We start from the raw sequence: 6712 nt of genomic DNA, 5'->3' as shown, positions 1-6712 counted from the left end.
ACCCCGGGGCCCGTCCCGGCTTCAGTAACGCGGCGTCTTCCCGAGAAGTAACTGGCCGAGCCCGAGTCCGCCGCGTACTGCAGCCTGCCCGACCGCCGGCCGGGCGATGGAACGGCTTTTTCCCGCGATGGCTCTCTCTTGAGCCCACTTGCTGCCTCTGGCAGCCCTCTCCCGAACGCCGCCACCTCGTGCAACACCTGCTTATCTTGTCCGTCTCCTTTCCTTCCGATAACAAGTGCTTGAGCCTGCAGATTCAGGCCTGTGAATAACATCCTGCTACTGGGTCGGGCGAGCGATTTCCTTTCCCCCTGGGCCCTGCTCCGGGCACGGCTCTGGCACGGCTGAATGAGAGCCACCACCTCTCGGCGGCCGCAGCAGCCACCGGGTTCCCACCAGCGGGGCTGGGGCCGTGACAAAGCTGTTGAGTTACCTCAACCCCTGGGGCAGGTGATCCACAGCTCCCAAACCCGCCTGCGTGGACACCCGCCGCCCAGGCTGGGCTGGGCCAAAAGCAGCACGTAGAGTCCCTCTATTTGGAGGTATTTTGCAGCCGGTTGGATACGCTCGAGTTTTCTCTCAAATCTCAAAGCAAAATTCCTTATGTTCCATCTACGTTGTTGGGAAGTGCATGGTCAGGAAATGCCTGGGGCCACCCCAACACCTCCTGCCCTGTCCTACTCCCATGCTGACCTGAGAGCTGCAGCTAGGCTGCTGGAGTAAACCTATTTATTGTTCCTGTGCAGCGAGAGTCAGACATATTTCACAGCCTGTGTAATAAAACGCTTGATGACATGAACGGTGAATAGCCTCACCATTTGTAATCTGAGTTTGTAAAGCTTTCTTGTAGCAAGAGTCAGTAGCAGCCCTGCTTGCCTTCACTCCTTCGGCGTGGCTTTTCCTGCCTCCAGGAAAGCACCTGGTGCACTTAGTATGGGCCTAGGCTTTGGGAGAGCTTCAGTATCCTCAGACTAAATCGTTTCATGTCTTACAGGTTGGCCCTCCACCAGTCAGGCTGGCCAGCCCGACCCGAAGCCTTATTTGAGTGTTTGCCTCTTTCTGCTGCAGTGCAAGGTTAGGAGGGCTCAGCTTTTATTCACGAAGCTGCAGCTCGCTCTCTCCTCTGGGCCGGCTGCGCTCCCGGGGTCCACTGCACTCCTGTCGTGGTTTAATTTCAGTCGGCAACTGAGCACCACGCAGCCGCTCGCTCACTCCCCCCCACCCGGTGGGATGGGGGAGAGAATTGGAAGAGCACAAGTTAGAAAAACTCGTGGGTTGAGATAAAAAGTTTAATAATTGAAATAAAATGATAATAATAATATGATAATAATAATAATACACAAAGCAGGTGATGCACAGTACAATTGCTCACCACCCGCCGACCGATGCCCAGCCGGTCCCCGAGCAGCGGCCCCCCCGGCCAACTTTCCCCAGTTTATGTACTGAGCATGACGTCACATGGTATGGAATGTCCCTCTGGCCAGTTGGGGTCAGCTGTCCTGGCTGTGCCCCCTCCCGGCTTCTTGTGCCCCTCCAGCCTCCTCGCTGGCAGGGCAGTATGAGAAGCTGAAAAGTCCTTGACTTAGTGTAAGCACTGCTCAGCAACAACTAAAACATCGGGGTGTTATCAACTTTGTTCTCATCCTAAATCCAAAACACAGCACTGTACCAGCTACTAGAAAGGAAATTAACTCTATCCCTGCCGAAACCAGGACAACTCCTAATTCCTCAGGGCCTCCCAGGACAGCCAAAGGCAGGAAAAACAGCCATGGGAGGGAAAGCTGGGGAGTGGATGGTTGCTACGGCTCAGCGCAGAGGCAGCTGTCAGGTAGGGACAGGCTGCTGGGCTTCAGTCACAGCTTTTTATTCTTGCACGAGGCAAAGAAATAGCCAGAGGTAAAGAACAGCAGCCGTAAACCACCTCTGCAGTCTCCATATTCTGGAGGTGACCAAGCTCTGCTTGGCCTCAGCAAAAGAAAAGCAAATTGCTCATCAGACTCCTCTTCCAAGCAAAGTAAACACTTTGCCTCCTGCCCTTGAAATGGCTTATCAAAGAGCAATATCCCATCAAAGCCTCTTTCAAACCTGGGCTAACTACTGTTTGTACTATTCTTAACTGGAGGCAATTCGGGAAGGGGAGGTAGGGGGCTTTGATTCCTCTGACATAAAAGCTTTAAAGAAGAGAAAGAAGTCATAGCATCGACCTGTGATGCCGTGGCATACAGATAAAAGCCTAGCTGTCATTTTTGCCTGCAGAGCCTCACCGTGACTTCAATGGCCTGACTTTGGGGTAGCTCAAGCCTGATTTATGAACTGCAGTTTTCCCCCTCGGGTCCCACAGAGCACGACCTTTCCTCCTCCCCAACACCCCACAAAGGCAGGGAGAAAAAGTCGCATCGCTTCCGCGATGGAAGCACGCGGTCTACAGTGATGATTTATTAAGCCCAAAATTTCTGTGCATGCCCAAAGAGCTCACTTGTCTTGACATACAGGAAAGGACACTTAAGCAGTCCGACTTCCTCACAGCCCGTCAGGCGTAAAAGAAAACCGTTGTTCCTGGTGGAGAACTTCAAATTCAGCATCATCATTGTTACAACCTGTTCTCTCGCTTCGCATTCCTCTGTCTGTGCATTAACCCTGGAGTTAGTGTCTGGCTCTTAAAAGAGTTAAATAAGCCGAAAGGTCGAAGGATAGACAGACAAAAATACAAATACATAGACAAAGATCTGTTTAAATTAGAAATTGATATTACTTTTTTCTTTTGCTGCACGTGGAAAAGCACCCATCGGCGTTTAGGCTGTGTGGTGCCCTCTTGGTCTCTCAGGGGCTTTCTGCATATTGCTAGTGCATCATCTTGGCTGACACGGGGTCAGCTCAGTGCGAAGCTACGAAGAGCAGGCCTGCGCGGGGGGGCTCTTGGGCTTACAGCACTAGTATCAGGCTGAAGAAAATCTAAGCTCAGGGAGCAGCTGATCAGAAGAGGTGGGAATAGGTCTGAATGTTGCTCAGCCACGGCACCGTGGCATTTCAGGTACAGACTATAATAACGTGACCATGTATTTGCAACCGATCTCAGGGCAGACTTCCTTCAGAAAGCCAAAATGCCCTAAGAGGTGGATCCGCGAGAAAAAAATAACACCTAAGAGGCAGATTACGAACTGAATTAAGCCAATGAAAGGGAAGTATAACTTCACCAAAATCAGGGCGTTGGGAAGGTTTTTTACCTGAAAGTCCTGAGGTGGGGCTACTGGTGGGCAGATGTTTCTCTGTGGGATGCTAAGTGGGGAAAAAAAACCCCAAAGTCCCTTCTTTCAAACCACCTTCTAGAAACACTATTGACTCTTGTTACAACAAAAGCAACACAAATACCACTTTGCTAATACACACTGAGCCAGACTTAAACATGTCACTGATATTTACTCAACAAATATTGTTAGGTATGTACTCTGATGTGGTTCAAAGAACACTTGTTTATTTAAAACAGATTATTTTAAACCAAGGCTTTCTGTTTTCTTTCTTTTCTTCTTCCTGGCGTGATAGAGCAGCTACAACTTTCTGCTTTCTGACCTTGGCTTCTCGGAGATTTGTCGTAACAGGGGACCGCGTATTTGCACTGAGTCTGCCAGCATGGATTTTCAGGGGCTGGGAGAGGCTGCTCACTTTTAGGGCTTGGTTGTACGGTGAGGAGAATTGCCTTCTGCTCTCACGATGTCCTGAAAACTGTCTGTCCGTGCAGTTGGAGTCTTTCTCCCTAACTATCCGCAGAAGCTGTGTCTGATGTTATGCATGCCATTCCCGGCCCAGTCTCGGTGGGGTGGCTGGGCATCTTGCCCGTTTCTTAGCACTTACATTCATGCTATATCATTGCAGTCTTTCTTACTTACGGTAAACGGCGTCTGAAATAGCCGGCACCACCCACCGCAGGGGACAGGCGCTGGGACTCCGTGTGCACACGCCGACGGCACTCGGCACTCCCGCGAGTCTCACTGAGGTCAGGACAAAGTGGGGAGGGAGGACGGATTTCTGGCTTCTCAGGAGCTCTGACCCGTACCTCTGTAAAGCGGCAGTGACAAACCGTTACGAAAGCGCCCGCTTTCTAAATTTCTCTTCCCGCTTCTTTTTGAAAGTCAGCGTGGTTCAAGCCAGAGCCCTCAGCAGCAGCCCGGCAGCCCCCAGGACTAGGCCAGGGTTTCTTTGCCACGGGGTAGATGCCGACAAGCCACTGTGCTCCCCTGCAACTTGTTCTACCCACCTGCGAAAGGGCTCTGTGGGTCTTCTTGTAAAGCCCCTGGGGATCTGTAAAGGAAAAATTTCATTTTCTCTGAAGAAAAATATTACAAGCAAAGGAGCATCTTTTTTTTTAGGCAAAAAGGGACAGTTCTTGCCGGAGGTGCAAAGCAATATTCCTCACACATTCCACGCTGCAAATACCAAGGGCATCTCATCAAACATACTCCATTTCATCGCTAGGCTGAAGACAAAGCCGTACCTCCTCCCAAGGAGCTAGGGAGCTGCAGGATCACTAGGATGACGTCATTCTACTTGGTTATAAAACATGCTGCACGCTGAACTTGGCGCTCAGTGTGCTCAGGTTGAGCTAAGAGCTAATGTAATGAACTCTGGGGAAGGATTTACATCAAATACCACTTTGGAATATTAAAGACAGACAGGACCAACTTCTCACTTGAATAATGACACACGGGTTAAATTCCTCCTTTCATTTCAAAACCAGGCAATCACCTTTTTCACTTCCTCTCTAAAACTGTGTGCGTTGCTGTGCTAGTTCACTACCTCAAGAGAAACTTATGTGGTTAAAGGATGAAGTAACTTCTGTTAATTACCACGGGCTGAACTAAGATTAGTCTTAGCTCTAGCAATGACTCTTGCCACTCGAGGGGGGGAGCAAGCAAACCAAGAAAAGAGAGATTCAAATTTCAACAAGCGTCCGCAGCTGCTTGTATTTGCTAACATAACCTCGAAGGCAGAGGTGCCTGCGAACACTCCTGAACTTCAGTTTGCACGTGGGAGTACAATACAAAATTGTACTTGCGCACATACTCACACTGCACGCGGTAGCAATGTAGTGCTCACAAGCTGTTTTAGTTAACTATGTTTGTATTCTCCTTCCGCCTGTGGATACCAGTGTAAGGCTTTCAGCCATCACAGGGGATTTTTCCAGGCTCACTTTAACTTGAATCAGAAAAAGAAGATTTTCTTGTGGTAAAAGTTGTAAGCAGCGAGAGTCAGTTTGAACAGGAGGATTTAGTCCCAGCGTTATGGCTGTGTGTTTGAGGGAGATCCACATCCAGTGGAAGTTAAGGGAAGGACTCCTAGCAAATGGGATCAGAAGAAAAATGGAAGACACAGAAGCCGAGAGAGAAAAAGTGGAACGTCAGAAGACCAGAAGACTGTTTCCCGGCCAGAGAAGGACTTAACTGTTAAGCCACAGGCAGGGCTTGAAGGTCCAGGACTTCAAAGGTGTTTAGAAGCCTCAAACCCATTTTGCTTAGTGGCTCTGGGTCCCCTGGCCTTTTCTAACTCGGTTGCCTTGCTTGTTAAAAAGGATGCTAACACATAGCTTCGCAGGGTTTGCAAAGCTAAGTTCACCGAGGTTTGTGTGGGAAGTGTGGGAGGAGATTCTTAAAGATGTTAAACAAGGGAAAACACGAGACACTGCCCTAGCAACATTCAAAGCAGGCACCCAGAGAAAGCATTCAGTGGAGTTACAACACGGAAGTCCTTTGCCCACAGAGCCACAGCTTCAGCAGAACAAAAACCAGCTGAAGCACCTGGACATCCCCGTTGTTCTGATCCAGCAGTACAGGCTGCACAGGGACGCTGCAGTAATTTAAGAGCTCGTTTCCTGCATCCAAACATCGTGTCAGGATGAAATGCAATCCATCCTGCTATCATTTAACGAGCACCCCTGGGACCGCTGTACCTTGGAGGCATGATGTCACACGCCAGCAGAGAGATTATTTGTTTTGAAGCTTGTGAATAGCTCCGAGACCTCGTTTCGAAGTGCTCCACGCAGAGCCGTGACTCAAACCCTTCTGGTCTCACAGAAGGGCACAACCGACTACAGCTTCCCTGTGCTGTTTCTGAGCATCCTGTAAAGGATTAGTAGATATTTATTATCCTTTCTTCTCTTTTATGTAGGAATGGCTTTGTCATTGCTTCAATTCCTTCATGTTCATGACACACTTTCTTAAGTATCATATCAATGATGTCTCTACTGAGACAAGCAGCCAGCCACAGCAAAAAGCGCTGCAACAAAACCCAAGGCATTGATTCCATGTCAGGTGACTTTCAGTTTATAGATAGCCATTGGGAAAATCGCAGTATGAAAGCCGTCTTCAGACCTGAGACAAGGTAGCTGTGCACAACACCTGTCTGGTTTCTCCTTCTGTAGGAATAAGCAATTATTACTCAGAATTTTATACCTATCCCTTGAAGGGACCAAGATATTCATCTAGGGCAATTTGCTGAGGAGCCGACATTTTTTTTACCAGATCATAATAGTTCAGACTCACCTGGAAGCAACTAAAGTGACACCCAGGTTTAGCAGCAGTATTACCTGATTGAAAATATGCAGCATGGAAAATAGAGCCAATCATTCTGAACGGGTCATTTAATGCTGAATTGCTGAACCTTATTCAGTTTTAAAACACAAAGCTCTAAGATTAAAACCCCGGAGGTGCGTAAAGGACCTCTC

This window comes from Aptenodytes forsteri, unplaced genomic scaffold (assembly GCF_000699145.1).
Source record: "Aptenodytes forsteri isolate BGI_AS27 unplaced genomic scaffold, ASM69914v1 Scaffold1, whole genome shotgun sequence".
NCBI lineage: Eukaryota > Metazoa > Chordata > Aves > Sphenisciformes > Spheniscidae > Aptenodytes > Aptenodytes forsteri.
Note: the sequence above shows the minus strand (reverse complement) of the source record.